This window comes from Pyrgilauda ruficollis, unplaced genomic scaffold (genome assembly GCF_017590135.1).
Source record: "Pyrgilauda ruficollis isolate IOZ18807 unplaced genomic scaffold, ASM1759013v1 scaffold3, whole genome shotgun sequence".
In the NCBI taxonomy this organism is placed as follows: Eukaryota; Metazoa; Chordata; class Aves; order Passeriformes; family Passeridae; genus Pyrgilauda; species Pyrgilauda ruficollis.
In genome coordinates this window covers 22851160-22870212 of record NW_024524377.1, presented here as the reverse complement: position 1 = coordinate 22870212, position 19053 = coordinate 22851160, and positions in this window count along the sequence as shown.

The following is a 19053-nucleotide window of genomic DNA, read 5'->3' as shown; positions in this document are numbered from 1 at the left end:
GTCCACAAAATCACCCTCCTATCACAAAGTTAAAAGTGCGGTAGGGGGAAAAACATTATTCTGTAAATTTCACATAAAATCTAGAAGAATAACATAGAGAATTTAAATTGTTTTTCGGAGTGTTTGGTTTCAATTTCTTAAAAAAAATTCTGTCACTTCACCATTGAATAGAAACTAGTAATTGAGTGCTGTCACCAGCAGAAAATACGTATGTATTTCTGCTGTCACCAGCAGAAAATATGTATGTACAATAGACTGCTTTAATTGGGTAAATTAGGTAAACATCTGGCACAGTCCTAGAAATTGCTGTTTGTCTGACTTTACAAACAACTGACTATGGCTTATTATGGCATGGACTAAAGCTATCACACCAGTGTTTTATCAGCTAAAGAATTTAATAGAGCAGCAGCCTTTGTGACTGTGGCCTGATATTCAGTCTTGACAATACTGCCTGGATTTATCTAGGTGAGCAGATATATTGAGATTTTTCTCTGCAGTGCAGGAGGTAGCAGATGGGATGAGTGGTCATTTTTCTTTGAGTAGTGAGATAGTTTTTGTTGCCAACTGAAAAGGAAGGCACAGAGGAGAAAGAATGTGATGAGGTGGCCTTGTTTTAAAGTGTGTGATGTGCAGAGAGCAGACATAATCTAGGAAAAGGTAAGTATAGCAGGAGAGGATGAAAAACAAAGGGGTATTTACTCTGAAGGGTGCTTAAATGCTATTAATATGTATCATAAATCTTTAAATGCTCTGTTATCCAAGCATTGTATTAAGTGGAAAGAAAAAAAACCCCACTGCTACTGATTTGCATTTTGTTATTAATTCAGAGTAAAAGACGAAAAATTGTCAGCAAGGTGCCTTAGTGAATCTTTGTATAATAGTAACTATTTATGTATGGGAAGCAAATACTTAAAAAAATGAGTAAAATGAATATAAATGTAATTCAAAGCAGCACTAGCATTTCATCTTCATGTAATGATATGGGCAAAGCCTGAATTTCAACATTTTGCAGTGAATTATGGGACATGGTAGAGCTTGCAGGTCTGCAGAAATAATACATGGTCAGTTATAATATCCCATTAGGAAAAGGTGATGTAATCAATTCTTCTTTCATGGCCTAGCAATGACACATCTAATTTTCTAGGTTATTTACCCCCTGGATAAAATTCATAATCACTCTCATAATATGAAAATATATCCTCAGATACATTTGTGGGGAATCTCATTAGAAGGGTTTGCTGAATGTATTTTTCTGTCAAGGTTGAAAAGGCAGAGAGCTTCATTCACAGGGAAGCTGGACTAGGAGCCAGAAAACCTGTATTATATTCCTGATTCTGCTGCTGTATGATGCTGAGAGAGCATCCTTGGCTGCTGAGACTCTTTCCTGTGACTCTTCCAAGTCATCTGTCATCCATCAGCTGACATAGTAAAGACTCACCTATTTAAGACACTTAAGTCAACCCAGCTCATCTGTCTGAAGTGTGCTGGGGTCACTTAACTTGTCTCTCAGGGAGGTAATCTTCAGTGGGAAAGGTGATACACAGCTGTGGAGAGGCCTGACTAGCAGTAGCTTGGGTTGGGAGAGGACAGATGCCCAGAGCTGTAAGGTATCAGCTCCTGGGTGTTACATGTGCAGGAAGGGGTAGGATCCCTTCCTGATTTCTGGATGCTCCAGAAAAGCTGTCACTTATGTGGTTGTTTTCTTTTTTGCTCAGAGCATAGGCTGAGCTGTTATAAAGAAGACTGTCCTCTCTGGGCCAAGTTTGGAGCTACTCTGCATGAGGAAATTATTCCTTAGTGGCTTGACTGACTTGTGTACTTTTCTGGACTAGGGAAGCAAGAATGAACAAGATACTGTTGAACAGAGAAAAGTGTTTCTAAAGGAAAGCTATTTTAATTTGATTTTTTTTTTAAGTCCTGAAAGGAGGCTTGAGAAGTCTTAAAAATTCTTACAAAGCCTAAAAATGCAGTCGGCTTGCTGGTCTAAAAAACCACATTGCAATCACCTTGTAATTTGATGTACTATGTAGCCTATCTGTCTCTACTAATATGTATCTTCTAGCACATCTCTACAGTCTGTAAATATCCAAGATGTAGCTTTAATGAAAAATACAGTCTTTCTATAAAGAAAACAACTATTAATATGCAAATATTACAATGCTATCTTTTTAGTTATCTCAACTTTGTAAAATCAAGCCATGGCCTTCAGTCCTATTTAAATGTAATAAAATAAAAAAAAAAAAAGCTTTCTCTCCAGAGATCCAAAAAGCTGAATATATTTTCCTAGCTGATTGATGCTTTTCCATTTATTTTTAAATGTAATTTTCCCTGGGTAAGGAATTGTTCTCTTGAATGTCAAGAAGGAAATATTTCCCAAATCATAGGCTAGGATTGGCTGCCTTGAGACTAATGAGATAGCTCTGTTGAGAGGGGTAGGCTGGGGAAGCAGAGAACGGAGTGATTTGTCATGCTGGTTTTCCAGCAACTGCTAAGGAGCTGCTTTGTAATGCCAGCCTGCTGAATCTCCTGGCCACAATCAAATTACTCTTTTCACGTGCATGCACATCCACACCCTGGCCCTTTAGATCTATCACTGACAGAATAGTTATTAAACAAAAACTCAGCCCAGGGAATTATTAATCGCCAGGCTTCATTTCTTTATCAAATGTGGTGGCCCGAAGGGAGAGCTCTTTAAGCTTTCAGAAAGACCATAGCACATTAATCACTGAAGGGAAGCAGAGTGTGGGCTAGGCATTTGTAATACTTGTCAGATCAGAAATAGGAGACATAGAGATCAAAAGAGATGTTTATGACTTGGAGGTGAAAGGGCTTCGCTTGTTCTTCTTCGTGTCCTTTTTTTTTACTGCTTGTTTTGGGATTTTGTTTTTGGTTTTGCTTTACTGGTCTCATCCTAGAACTTACACTAATTCTGTGACTGTACCATTAGCCCACACACTGTCCAGGAAGAGAAAGGCCATGAGTTATGGATGCAGCTTGCTGTGTACCCATCAGCGGCCACTGCTTTTTGGTGCCAGCCCGTTGTAGTGCTGTGCTTGTCCAGGCACTGAGCAGGACCCAAACTACAGTCAGCATTGGGAGGTGGGGGTACTTGGGTGCTTTTCTGTGTAAACTACTTAAATTAAGGTATCCAGCACTGAAGATCAGTCCTGAAAGAATGCCTAACTTCTTGAAAGTTTAATACTTGATTTACTATTATATGCAACAAATTTAGGTACATATACACTTAAAAAAAATTACAAGTCATATCAGCTCCAGACCATATATAGGGCAGATTAAACCAGTGTCGTAGGCTGCCTGTGGCTGGAAGCACTTAACCTGTGATTAGTTAAAGCATTAATTAACATTGACCTTGTTCACTCTAATCCTGAGACCTTTAGCCCTGGCAGTATGTGGGGAGGTTGTTACTCCTGTCAGGGTAGCCTGTGAGGAATGCAATGTAAGCTGCTGTTCAGTTGATGTGTTTTTCCTTATAAAAGGATGTTGTATCAGCTGAAGGAAGTAGCCTTTATTGTAACTCTTCAGCAACACAGCAATTAGCATTCCTGAATCTCTGAATTAGAATTAGAATTAGAATTCCTGAATCACCTGAAGAGATTCCTCAAACTGCTGACTTTAGGAGATGGGTTTGCTGGTGCAAGTAATTTCTATTTATACACATAACTTTTCCTGCACTAGAAAACTCCCTGGTTTCTTACTAACACCTTGGCTTGAAATATGTAACAATTTTAGTGTATATTGTAAAAAAACATCCACTTCCTATATGACCTGGAGCTGATTATCCAAACAACCTACTTCCTTGAAATAATACATGTCTATATAAATATACCTATTTAGAGAAATAGAAGGAATATGACTATAAAATCTGTGTATGAGCAGGTAAAATCAGCTTAGAGATGTTGTAGATAAATGTCAGCTTTCCTTATGATAAGATTGCACCTTGAGTTTTATAGCACTAATTTCCTATTAGAGCTGTCCAGGGATTTAGCTGCAGTGACAGCATGCCAGGTACATAGAACTTTCCTGTCTCACAGGAGAACTTGAGGGGGAAAAAGATCTTTAATTCTGTTGTATATACAAGAGGCTGCAGTGAGGATCCCAAGCTCATTGGAAAATGAGCTGTTTGTTAACATGCATTTGTACCATGGCACACAGCCTGATTTCATACAGCTCTGCAGTTAGCTGGAGCCTGTAAGCATCACTGTAATATAAATATTCTGGAAGAATAATAGGGCTATTTGTGGCTCTTGAGGGCAGCTAATGTATCTGGTATGCAGCATGTTTTTCCAGCCTTCATCTCTTATTTTTTCAAGCATCCAGCAAGAGAGAAGAAACAAACCACATTTTCTGTGCACAGACAGGAGGAATGAGTGGAGGGATAGATCACATCAAACAGATTTTGAGAGAGCCGCAAAACACTTGTTGCATGTTGCCCTGACAATGCAATTTCTATTGAGATGTTGTATCATTATGTGAGATGGTCTGTCTTCTTGGGAGCCCCACGTCTGGCAAGGCAGTTCTTAACTCATAGGCTCACTTCTTTTCAAGGGATTCTTGTCAGTACACGTGTAAACAGCAGCCAATTCTTTGGAATCTGCAGACCAATCCATGAAAGTTTAAGCACTGAAAAAGTTGAATGACCTGCAATTCCACAGGCAAACAATTCAAATGATTAATTGCACTCTCCAGAATATAATGTACTGAAAACCATGTCAGCACACTACTGTGAGTAATTGTCAGGCAGCCTTCCTAATGAATAGCATGGTAAAAGAGAATGTATGGGCTAAGAGCAATACTTAAGGAATCTGATTTGTCTGTCAAGAAGGGCCCGAAACTTCCATACCTTTGGATAGGCTTTGCACAGCAGGAACTGTCTCTGTTCATTGCTAATTGAATCCAGCACTGAAGGAATTGTTTCCGTGTCATTAAACGGGTTAACCCCCATGTGATATCTTGAGATTCTGACTGTTTTTTAGAAGTGGACCAAGTGTGTTGTGCTCCCATTTTTATGCCCAGTTTATAGTTTAGTAAGAAACAGCATGCAAATGTTATAATCCCCTGACTCCTGAAATACACTCCTATGAAGTGGTTTTGCTTTGATTATCAGGGTATATTGCAGCTAGTACTTGAAGAATCTTCGAATCAGGGGCATTTGAGATAGGATTCTTCAGTAAAAGAGGAATTATTAGAAGGGAAACTCTGCATAATAAGTAGCACATTATCTTTTGTTCCAGCAGAGCCCTTATTCCACCTTTCTGTGAGGAGCAGTGGGTGAATTTCTTCATAAGTGTCTGTAGTCAGGGTATACATGCCTCCAACAGCTCAGATAACTAATAGAACCCAGGAAGCTTTAGGGTTCAAACATGTATTTGGTCATGAATGTTTTTAATTAACAATGCCTTTTCTTCCTTTAGCTCTGTCATGGTTTGCTTTGTATCTGCAGAATCGAACAACTGGTTCCTTGCACTCAGTGTTTTCCTTGCATCAGATTATCTCAGGTTAGCTGCTCCACCATGACTGTTCTCAGGTTATGTCTTGTTCCCCTATGGCTGAGCTGAGGTACCTACTCTTCTTTCAGAGCAGAGTGTGTGACCTCGAGGCACTACAATTATGGAACAATAAAATCTTGCACACAGGCTGTTTCTCCTGTCCAGGACACTTGGACAAACTTAGCAGCTCCCACAACAGCAATAGGATCTGCGCTTTTCAGGTGAGGATGTGATATGCCCCTTCCAGGGGGAGACAGTGGGTAGATGGCTGAAGACAAGGAATTAGAGAAGCCTTGGGACTGGGCAACAATTTCCTTATAAAATATTTTAAAAATTTAATTCATGAGCACTGAAACGCATCCTGCTCCGCGTGTTTAATGGTAGTGGATGATGTCTCAACGCAGGCTTAGCTGCAGTCTTGGAAGAGCTTTCCTGGGGTCCCCAATGAAACTATCTGCCTTATATTAATCAGTTCCTGGTAGAACCAGTCTTGAACTATGGTTAAAAGCAGGGTTGTGTCTGCATTTATCTGTTTCCAGGGCTTAAGTTTCAGTGCAGGTCTCTAGCATCCAAGCAAAATTATTGATCTTAATGATAGTGATTTACCAGTCATTTCACCAAGTTTATTTTTCCCTCTCAGAAGATAGGTATTCTATATTCATATATAATAAAATATTTCTATGCATATATATTTATATCTTCAATATAAATTGTAGGTATAAATGTATGCATGCATTGATTCTAAAGCATGAGCCACTTCACACTGCAGAAGATATGTAAAGATTCTTCTACACTTAAAGATGCTACTCTGATGCAGAGGTAAAATCCCACTGGGTTTTTTTGACAAATATATGCAGTAAGGAAGAATTCTCAACATTAATTCCTTCTATTCCTGCCTATTAGTTGTGTTATGGTAATGTTTAACAGACTGACTTGACATGGAAACCATGTTAGAATTAATGCTGGAGAGACACCTAACAAGATTGTCCTCACCCTGCAATGCAAACAGGACTTGGCAGAGGACAGAGGCAGGAAGAGATCCATTATCACCATGCAGGTGGACAAGAGTCAGCAACAACCTTTCCTGGGACGGTGCATGCTCTCATGGAGCCATAGACTACCACTGTGAGACACAGCTCACTTCCCACTAACTTGGTAGGACACCCAGGAGACATTTTTATTTCTTCCATTATTAGTTCTGTGTTGGTACTGATTTTTCATCAGCAACTGCAAGACCCTGTGTAAAGGCTGGAGGCTACACAACCTCAGCTGTGAACAGGGTGAAACACTGCTCAGCGCATGCCAAGGAAATATCTTGCACAGAACCCCAGGAAACAGTGGGAAAGAGTTCTTGATTCTTCATAACCAGAATGGGGTCTGCTGTGCCTAATTTACCCTGGCTGCCTTGCCTGTTATGAGGAATGGTGGAGACTCCCAGGCCTCCGCATTCAATCCGTGTCACTACTCCCCCATTCCTAAAGTCAGAAAATTATACTCCCTTATTCAATTTTCCTTTGCTTCAAGATAAACCATTACTGCTTGTCATACCTACCTACTCTTTTTTCCCCTCCTTTTATAATTATTTTATCTGTTGCCATGAGTCCTTTCAGTTTATTATTCTGTTTAACTAACAGCAGCAATTCCTTGTTTTTCACTTATGCCCATGTATTTTGTCTCTCTGCTTATTCTCATCACTCAACTCTGGAAGACTTCCAATTGAGCCACATTTTTGTTGACTTCTTGCTAACGCTCCCTGGCTGGGAGCTGAGACTGAGGGAGGGAATGGGAATCCTGTGTAACAGAAATCCCTGGTATCAAGTTTTGCAAAGCAGAGATGGGAGAGAAGGGAAGAAAAGCAGAAGTCGGAGAACGTGACCAGAGACTTCCTGTAAGTTTCAGGGCAATTTGCTGGTATAAGGTCCAAGGATTTTGCACTGAGAAGTGCAAAACAATGCACTTTGCAAAGAACTACTTAAAGTACACACAAGTGTGCATGCATGCACATGCAAGGATTATGTTTTACTCTGCTACAACCTCTATGGGGAAAAATAAAGGTGTCAATGAAGACATCATCTCTATCTGCAGAGCTGGTAAAAAACCCCAGTAAAAATGTCAGATTGCATGAAAGAGAGAAGAATAATGGAATAACATAGAACATATTAAAATAGGATTATATTGACTGGTTTTATAGGTCCAACTAAACTACTGCATTCACTTCTGGTGGCTTCATTTCTAAATGGCCATTGCAGCGGCCAAGGCAGACAAGACCCCAACAAAATTATTAAAGACACAGCATGAAGGAATGGAAGAGTCTATGCCAGATGAAGTTAAAAAGGACAAGGATTACTTAATTTGAAAAGTGCAAAATAATAGAGAAGATAACAGATAAGAAATAATTAATTTTATTCTGTCCCATGGCCTAAATGAAAGTCATCTCTGGATGAAATAAAAAGGTACAAATTTAATATCAAAGGAAATTTTGTTCCCAGTGCAGCATAATGGCCAGATACCTTGGCCTGACTTCTCAGTGCCTTGCACAATTCAATGCAAGACAGAAATACGGCAGAATTTCTAAGCTATTTCTGATAAGAGTACCACTGCTCCGTGTCCTGGGCCAGATCTGCTGCTGCAGGCAGCCAGGTCCTTGCTGACCATGCTGCTCCAGAAGGGCTTCATTTTCCATTAGCTTCTGCTGCAGATAATCCTGATTACTAGTGTCACTCTGTTAGATGCACAGTGTACTTCCCTAGTCATAGGTTTCTAGTACTCTCAAGTGTGTCTGAGCTAGCAGTTGTCAACCTCAGCTGGATAAATAGATCTTTCAAGGGAAGTGTGTTTTCATGTTGTGTTTATGTAGAGAGGTAAACAGCATTTTTCACCTTTTGTTATTGTCTGAACAATGTAAGCACAAATATTGCTGAGGATCACAATGTCTGATGTATTCTGAGAATACATAATCTTTCAAAAATAAAACAGAGGTAGAAGGGAGAAAAAATTCTTAACAGTTGCAACTCTTACTTATTTCATGACTTAGCAAAACTGGCTCCCTGTGAGTTAATCTGTGTAGCTCCATGTGACCAATGTCTCCAGGAGTTTATCTTGATTCAGCTAATACAGCTATTATCCAGATTATGCCAGCTGGTTTCAGAAAATCTGAGGTCAAGGAAGTGAAACTTGATATTACACCAGTTCAAAGAAGAGGATAATGAAATCAAGAGGAATTTTGTGGACTTCCTTGAAGTTTCTCAATTTGCATTTACACTACTGTAATAACTGTGGTTGTTTGAAGCTCCTTTTCATTTAAAAAACTCTTCCTGCCATCTTGGGAACATCTCTAAAGCTACCCAATTGGACTTTGGTTTTAATTAGGCTCAAAAAAGGATTCTCTTAATTAAAGCTCCCAATTGAAGAGATCTAGCAGCATTCCACAACTGTTGAAAGAGAGGAGGATTAGGAAGGAATTAACTCCCAAAGTTCTGTTTTTCTGGCCATCTGTAGTACCCTGCCAGCATTCAGCACTAATTGCTTCATGAACTAAACAGATAGCACGGCACTCTCTGGCACTGGTCCTTCCTTCTGCACCCTGAAGATCCCTCTGGAGAAAAGAACAGAATCTTTATTATCAGAGCATGGCTTGTTCTATCACCATGACCTTGTCTGTGCATAGAAGTTATCGGCAGTGTCCAGCGGTGTGAATTTGAATTGCATTAAGCAAATCTGCACCAGTGCATGCAATCAGAGGGCTGCCACCACACAAAAGCATGTGCTGTCCCTCAGGCACCAGAACAGAGTTGCAAAGTAGGTTGTAATTGCTAAATTCCAGTCATATATGGAATACCCCTACATGGAGCTCCATCTCCACAGACAGGAGAGGGCAGCTGGGGAAGTGTCTCCAGGGAGCTTGTGTGCCAGTTGAGAGTGGCCTGGTGAGGGGGATGCCAGACAACTCTGTAGATGTGACAAGGCACCTAGGAAGGAACAAAGAATCCAAGTGCAGTTGTGGAACTGGGAATAGTGGATTTCTTTACTGAGAGTGGTGCAGGCTGTTCATAAATTTGAAGACTTTAGTAGCATGGGGAAGAAAAATATTTATGTCGTGAAAGTCTCAGGTATTTGGGGAACTCTTTACACTCAGATGATAATACCTTCTAAGAAATTAGTAACATGAAAGAACCTTATTTAATTGCTTATAGAGAAAAAGGTTGAACTCTGTATCACCAAATTTACAGGTTGAGGCCTTAAAGCCACACTTTATAGAGGCAAAGCATTTTTGAATAAAAGAGTAGATTTTAAATGGTCATCCTTGAGGAACTTATGACTATTCAGATAGAGGAAAGCATTTGAAGGAAAAACAGTCAAAGTCCAATACCAGAGAATTAATGGATTTGTGGGTTTAATAGACACCAGGATCATTCAAGTACATATGATACAGAATAAGGTTATAAAGGGAATATGGTGATTATAATAATTGAAGTTAAATAATAGAAAAATATTTGCATCAAAATGATATTTTACATCTGTACATGGCTGGTCCAAAGGGGTGTATCTGTTTGGTCACAAAAATATATTTATATATTGGTAGATAAAATATGTTTTATAATGGTATCATACACTTAGAACTCAAAAGTTTGGGGTAGGGATTGGACTTTGAAATCTCTTTAATTGAGGTTACTAAGCTTCTAAAAGAGGCAGGCACTGTTTCTTAGTGTGGTTCAATCAGCAAATCTCTGTGCACTTTTTAACAGCCCTCTAAGTACAATTGAGTGAGGTGATTTTGCCTGGCTCACAAATCAAATTGCAGTGGTGGAACTGGGAGCAGGGTAGAAGAATTAAAACTCTCAGCACTCCTTATTCCTGCCACTAGATCAAACTCATGCTTCCACATTTCGGCACAGTACAGCCTTCATTAGGAAAAACCACTTTAAACAAACAGATGAAGTGCACATAATATTTTTACTCTTCAAAATCTGGAATACTATATGCCATTAACACTGAGTCATTGAAATTGCTCCAAAATGAAATATTATAGTGTGTTGTGCCAATGCCTTGAAAGCCTTTGTGTTAAGATTTCAACAAGAGAAACAAAAACAAAATTCCAAACCTGAAATTTTCAGTCTAGGCATCATATTTCAGTCCTAATGTATGGGAAATATCAAAGTATTATGAGCCATCATGTCCACACAGAGAGGCAGATAAAAGTCTAAAGCTGACAAAGATCAGACTGCAAATAGGACACACATTTAACTGCAGATAATTAACCACTGGAACAGATGGTAAAGGGATGTGGTAAATTAATCGCCTAGAGTCTTTAAATCAAGATTGGATGTCCTTCCTTCTGAAAGAAATGGCGCAGTTCAGCTATAAATTACTGGGCTTGATGGTGGTATTGCTGGGTGAAATGCTCTGGACTGTGTCATGTGCAGGAGGTCAGAGTGGATGAGTATAATAGTTCATCCCTCCAGACCTTGCTATCCATGAATCCATCTTCTTAACTTGAAAAGTTTTATATTTTAACAAAGCAGTTACAGACTGTTGGGCTCACAGTGTGTAGTTTTAGAAGTTTTTAAATGCTCTTTCATTCTATATTCTGAAGTCCAAATTAATCTTGTTAATATTGTTTAAAAGCATGTGAGTTTAAAATATAACATGCTTTCTTTTTAACACATTGATTCCCATATCTCACTAAAACACAAAGTGGTCTTCAGGCAGCCTTGATTGTGTACTCCTCCATATGTTAATTGCCCCAGCTCTTGGGAAGGTAGGTGGTAGGAAAAATTCTTCTCCATCTCTCTCGAGTGATGTGAAGGAAGTGAAATATCCTAGAGTAAACAGGAACTCATCACTGGCTTATCTCCACTTTATATTGCTTGAAGAGTTATGTGGTAGAGGACTACTCCATCACTTATGGCTGTGAATAAACTGTGGTCAGCTGTTCCCTCCATTGCTCTTTTCTACTGAAGTACCACACTACCCTGTGATAGCTCTTATTTGTCTCTTCATGGTGTTAGGTGAATGAATATGCTTTTAGTATGTTTTAGGTGAGACGTGGGCTGGGATTCAGAGGCCTGAACACAGGCATCTAGTACCTTGTCAGACGCTCTTGAACATTCTGTCTGAATTTCAGCTGTTGCTGTGAAGGCCGCGTCTACACCCAGAGTCTTCTGGAACAATAGCTGGAAACTAGGTAGACTAGCCAAGGCCCGATCACTCTGGAAATAATTTTGGTCATTAAAAATCCACTGAGCTTTTGGTGAACTCTAAGAAACTAATCTAATCAGGCTGCAATTTGGAATATTACTTTCTGCCATCAAAATTTCATCCCCACAGTTTTATTTGCTTACAATACCTCCTGTCCTTTACTTCATGTCCTCAGCTACCATGCTGTGGGGCTGAACACCTCTCTGTGGTTGCTGAATTTCAGAATGCATGTATCTGTGTTGATGCTTATTGCCAAATACATTGTTTTGTAAAATGTTTTGGGATCAAAAGTATATCTTAGTATATTTTCAATGTTTAAGATCCCACAAGAATCTGTGAGAGCTATATAGAGAAAATAATGGGTTTTCCTCTATTGTTACAGGACAAGGTTTATGATATTTGGGGTTTCTGGTTTTTAACATTCAGCTTCACTTTTCAGACGCATTTGAAGGGTCAGTCAAAGACAGACTTTGTGAGTCCTAAGGTAAACAATCCATGGTACAAACACCCCAAAATTATAATTTTCTTCTTAGAAACCTTGGCCTTAGTGAGTTTTCATTGTCATTCCATGCACACGTTAATACCTTTTGTGATTATGAGAAAAGCCTTGCATGTCTACAAGGCAGTTTTTAGTCAAGCACCAGGGAAATAACATTTTTAATATCTAGTCCCCTAATGCTGCTTAAATTAAATTTAAAAATCAGTTTCTCTCCTCTCCTTTCTCTTTTCTTAATTCCGAGTGACCCTCCATACTCCTTTGAATTACATTATTTTTCTGTCTTCATCTATTCTCAAAGTTTATAGTCCCTTGGTTAGAAAACCATAAACATCCAGCTCCTCTCATATATAACCAAGATTAAAGCTGTGTATATAAATCTGGCAGCAGAGTCGTATTTTTGCCCACTCTTGAATTGCAGCTGTATTTCTTCAGTAATGACTGAACAATAATTCATCATATTCACTTTTTCAATACTCCATAAATATGTAAATCAAAATTGCAACAAATATTTTTGCTGACAGGTGGCTATTGCAATTAAACACCTAAGAAACTCAAGTTATATCTGCGAAAAAAATGGGCTTATTGATTATTTTCGTGTTTTAACAAGTAATTTTGTGTCACTTGCATCACAACTAGCAGTTGTACAGTAGATCACTTGGAAAGAAAGGCGATTGAGTCAACTTCCCTCCCCACTATGCTGTATAGTGTTGCTGATCTCTCGCTTAGGTATGTAGGAATCTAATCTGCCCTGTACTACTTCAAGCTCATTTATTTTCTGAGCCCCACACATTCTCCTGGTTGTGTAACTGTGTTCAGCTTTATGGTGGATCCCACAGGTCTGCCTAGGCAAATCTGTGGACATGTGAATATACATCTTGCAGGTGATATATGAATGTTCTGTAAAGGTTGCTGTGTTCAAGGTCCCTGCACACCATTTCTAAAGCACAGCATTGCTAACTAAGGATAAACTTATCTCACCTGCTCATATTTTCAAGACTATTGCTGGCTGCAACCCTTATTACTACTTCAAGTCCAGTGGGAATGTGTGAAATCAAAGCTATGGATCCTTGCACAAGTTTTGCTTTGGGTTCTGTTTTGTTGATGCTGACCCACAGGTTACAGCATGACTCCTTGTGGCAGTCCTGGGAGAGAGGCACAAAGTCTAACACTGGTCAAACACTGTAGGCCCCATTTCTAGATGGCCCTCCTTTGAGAGTCTGCACCAGCAGCCCTCTGCACAGCAGTCTATTTTCTCCTACTTCATTTCCTAGAGCTGCTTTGGCTCACTCTCCCCCCATTCCCTCCTTCCAAGCTGCACTTCCCCTCAAAAAACACCTCAGTAAGCTCTAGTCTCCAACCCACTTCAGACCTTAACAAGATGCTCTTTACCTATAAAAACAAGACATTGTCACTTGTCTCACTTTAAAGTGCTTTGTGTAGCACTCTTGTTCATGCTGCACATTAACTGCCTTTTACATTCCCTGCTGCACCTGCGTCTCTCTCTCTGCCCCCAGTGCCCAGCCAGATGGGAAGCTGTATCCATCTCTCACACACACAGAAATCTGCAAGCAGAGTCTGCTCCTGCTGTCAGATAGTTCCACAACAAAGGTCTTCACTTTAACTTAGATTAAATGCCCAAGGGGTTTGGCAGACTCATAGCTTCTGTTTTCACCCGCTCAGTCCAGTTTTTAAAATTCTGTACACCAAACACAAATAAGGAGTGATTGAAGCTAATCTCTGTTTTATCTAATTTTGGGGTACAGACTCTTAGTCTGCTGAATAAGCTTAGATGACCTATGTCCTAGAGAGAGTGCTTTCTGAACCTGAGCTTTCCCACAAATAAAAATAAATTACAGCTCCCTGGTTGCTAAAAAAAGGGGGAAAAAAAGATGAATATACTGTATTTTCAAGCCTATATCTATAGGGAGAGGTATTGAGGTATTGTTTTGTACTGAGTCACAGAAGATAGACAAGGATTTGACACAAAAGTTTTTTTCTGGATGTGCAGGCGGCCTGAACTGTATTTGAGCTGAAATTTCATCTGCACTGAGTATATTAATGATACTATATTAGCCTTAGCAAGAACTTCTTAATTTTAGTGACTGGAAGTTGTTACAAAGACAGAAAAATGCAGATTAGCAGGAAATGCCCTCTTAATGGGTAGGGGGAAGACTGGAGGAGGGTGGAGAAAAGAAAAAAAAAAACTGAAAGAAAACAGAGGATGGAGCAGTAATTGGGCCCAAGCACAGCAGTCTGGCAAAAGGAAGCTATTTTCCTTCTGATTCAAGTCAACAGTGAGGTAAGCAACTAATAAATAATGGAATCTCTACAAAAAGGCCAACTTTTCATCTTGTTGCAAACCTGCTGTCAGCATGGGAGAAGGTCTGTGGAAAGTAAAGAGCCCTTGATTTATTCACACAGAGACCATGATTAGAATTAAGTTTCCTTATAGAAATTTGTCTTATGTACTCCTCCATCAACGAACTGCTTCTCAGAATCAGGTCCTGACTATTCTTTCTGTGGTTTGCAGTAGCTGGATGTTTCTCAGATGACAGCTAGACCTAGCAAGTAGCATGATCTCTTTAGGGAAGTAATCCAGGTCAGTCCCTCAGGGAGAGCTCCAGGCTCAGTCAATGCTTCAGGCTCCAGCAGTGCTTCAGACTCCAGATCCATGTGTACCACAACAGTGTGTGCAGTTTGGTTCAGACAGAGGAACTGGCTTTTGTGTTTTAAAGGATGACACCAGACAACTGAAAGACAATTCCTGAAACCTACCCTCAGGCACCACCAAGAAAGATCAAGTCTCATCTTCTGCTCAAAAAGAAAGAGATGGATGAAGCTGGAGACCAAACAAACACCCAATTCCTTTAATCTTAAAAGTGTCTTGGCACTTGGGTAGTGCCTGATGCAGGTTCAGGACCTGAAGGCTACTTTGTTTTATGCTTTGGCTAAAAGAAAATGAAGGATGAGTTCCCAAGGATGCTTAGGCCCACACAAGAAGGCCAAAAGTCCTCCAGGTCAAGATACACAGAATGTGTTTTTTAGGGAGATATACTCTCTAGTATTATAACAAATGCACTGGCCTAAATTTAAAAAAGAAAAAGTAGCAGCATTAGTTATCTAACAATTTTTCTCTTATAATTTTCACCCTGGATGTGTGGAAAAATATTGTAAAGTTGTGAATGAGAAAACCAGTGCTCTCCTTCACCACAGTTGCTAATGACCAGGTCTGAGTTACAACCATATGGTCCAGCAAGTACTGAGCTTTGCTGTCAATCAAATTTTATTCCTAGTTTTGCCATGATTCATTGCTATGAGATCATCATACTTAATTTTCATGTTTCTGTTTTTCTTCCTGTGCTAGAACTCAGGAATCTCTCACTAGACGCCTGGACCAAACTTAGAACAGGAAGTGGGAAGCTATGTTGAAGTTCTTTACTTGCTATTGTCAAATGAGCAAGTGCTGTTAAACAGCATTGCAGCTGTTTGTCCTGGAGTTGGGAATAGGAGTGATGGGAACAGCATACTTACATTTTGTTGCCATCTGGCCAGGGAAAAATAATATGAATTGAAGGGGTTATATATGAAACTTGGCCTTGTAACTAGAGACTTGGGATAGCTACACTAATGCAGGTTTTTATGTGACTTGTGGTGAGTTGGTTAACAAGCTTTAAATTTAAGACATTTTTATTTACATACCTTATGGTGTTGTTAAGAGTGTAACTCATTAAAAGCTTAAGGCACCCAGAAGCTGGTAGCAGAAGTGTCAGCTCAATGCCTACAGCACACACATTCATGGTGAGCTGTGATAACTCTGCTCTGTGCTCATTCTTCTGAGAGTACAGAGTAAAGCTGTGAGAGGATGTAAGGACCAGGCTCACAACTGTGGTATTTATGGGCATTCAGAACTCACCCAAGAGACTTTACATCATTCTGTTTGCGGGCTGGTGTCTTTGCATGTTGTGCATGCACAAGTAGGGAGAGAGCAAGGACAGCTAGCTGCTATATGAAATCTGGATCTAGGTTGTGCCTTCATTTCAAGTTGCTGCATTAAAGTGGTTTCCTTGTAAGACAGCAGTTGAAATAAGCATTTTTGTCTTTGACTTCAGATTGCTTAGGAGAGCACTTGAGCATTGTGTATGGAGTAAACAATACATATTAAAGTCTTTTGCATTATTTGCCTGCTCCTGGGTTGAGAACCTTGTGTATGTACACAAATCTGTGAAAAATAAATCCAAATGTTTCTTTGTGGCTTTTCCCCTTGACTTCTGGGTAATCGGGGCCCTTGTATAAAAATTTTCTTCCTTTGTAATACCCCAAGATGCAGCTCCCTTTGGGAGTTTCCTAATCTGTATATCAGTGGCAATCCTATAATCCCATATAATTGTATTAGTCTCAATAGCAGATTAGCTCCAAGTGCCCCTACAGACAAGGAGATGTCAGCTCTGCTATTGTTTCCCACTTAATGTGATTCCAGACAGCAAAGAAGAAAAGCAGCTGAGAGCCCTCTGTCTCACATTACAGCCCACAGTTTCTAAACCAATTAAGAAAAAGGGATTTACAGTCAACTGGATTAAGGGCTCTGTTTATATTATCCCATATTTCTTTTTATAAAACCTTCCATTTTCTATCTAGCCTTGTAATCAACTACCCTTTTCTCTGCCTTTTGAAACACCCATCCGTGTCCTTACCTATTCATTTATCAATCCATCTCACATGTGGGATTTCAGCCATCTGTCTGGTTAACTTCACCAGCCCTCTTTAGTGCACATTTGTTTAGAGAACACATGGTGTATGAAGCATACCAAGCAATGCTGAGATTAAAACCAATGCTTGATTTCAGATCAGTTTCAAGATGACCTCACTAATGTAAGTACATTTGTGAGACAGTGTTTGGGCAAGTCTCTCCTTTCTGCTAAGTAAAACATTCTACCACCATCCTTATCAGAGCTAAACAATGCTGCTATGTAAACAGGATCATGGTCAATCATTATTCAGCAGGAAAAGGGTACCTATAAAATCCTGGAACGCTAATAGAGGAAGAGGTAAAATGAAACTAAGCAGGGTAATGTTAATGAGATGGAAGACCAGTGTGGTCCTTGGTTTGGTCAACTGAGCAGCAGATCAAGGATAGAACTGACATGGCACTCTCACAGAGGTGTCTTTTCTGCTGTGACAAGAGGTAAAGTTTGCTGGAGGACATGGACTAAAACACAATTTCACCTAACAGACAGCAGCAATCAAGATCCTGGGATTTAGTCACCACTATGGTTTCCGCTGCTAGAAATACATAGAAAAAATCCTACATCACCTACCAACAGTAATTGCTTTTTTTTGTTTAGTTGATAAAAATAAATCAATAAAATAAATTTAGCACAATTCATATTGCCCAAATCTGTTATCATGGAGGGATGATACCTTGCATTCCCTTGAATTCCTAATTCAGCATGAATTTACATTAATGGGAATTAACACGTTCAGGTCACTGTGATTTCATATGCTTTCCTAGATGGAAGTTGCCCAGTGAATATGGTTTCTTAATGTTTTTTTCTTAGGACAAAATTAGTTTGGGGCTGTCTTTCTTCTGAATGGAGATTCTTTTACTATTGAATACCATTTCTCAAAAATATTTTTTTCCCAATCAGTTTAATATTTAAACAGGTTTAAATTTTAAATTTTACTGTACAAATCTACTTAGATTTTCAAATTACAGTAATACTTCACCAGGTTTCATTTTTAAGGCAATGTAATATGTATAATTCATTCCATGAATCTTAGATCAGGTTGATATTATGCTACAGTGCAATTTGCTGCCTTGCAGTGAAGTTTTACAGCTGAGTTCTTCCACTTCAGGCTGTAGCTTTATTACAAAGGGCTTTAAAAGAAATAAAGATGAGAAATGAAGTGTTCCAGTAGCTGGAGAACGCCATAACCAATGGCTCTTTTACCACTTGTGCGTGTTTGTGGAGTGCTCATGGCAAAGTACTCCTCCACCTCACAGTTTCCTTGGGGCAAAGAGAATCTTTCATTGAATGAGTTCCCTTCATTACACCTTTGAACCAGCTATGTTCAGAGAAAAGCTCAGGGAAAAGGATAAACAACTGAGACTGTGAAAGGACTAATGATGTCCAAAAGAAAAAGTAAATACGCAGAAGTTTATAGAAGCCGTGATTACTTTCCCGAACTTCTGATTACTTTCCAGAACTTCAACAGTCCGGTCCCAAATGTCATGTATTTAAATATGGTGCTCTTTTTTTAATTTTTTTTTTTCTTTAGTATTTCTTGTTCCTAAAGCCACCAAACAAAACCAGTAAGAAAAAGACAGAAGTGCCTGAGTTCCAAATAAACCAATGAACTCCGTGCATAGAGACACCCCAGCTATTGTAACAGTGTCTGTTCCAGGTCTTCTCTGCTGCTGAAACACTGACCTCAGTGAGTACCACTACAGGGTTTGCTAAAGTTTCCCAGTATTCCAGAACAACAACTGCTGGCAAACCCCTTGATAACCAGGAGAATTACTCAAGCCGGGCACCTAAAAATGGATATATCCCAAATAACAAATTAATTCTGACCCTGGACCAGCTGGGTGCTGCTTGTGTGACAGCAGTTGATTCAGGAGCCAGATGGCAAATGAACCTTATACTGTTACATGATGATGGAAAATCATTCAGAATCCAGATGGAGCTGGATTGCCAGTTTGACAGTCTTAATGCAGGCTACTTAGCACCTATTTTCCAACAGTGGCACAGTTCTCTCCAATGCTCAGAAAGCCTTTTGAAGCACTAAGAGTGAGCACTCCAGGCTGGCCTAAGGATGTAAGAAGGCATTAGCATTAAGGTGAACAGGTGC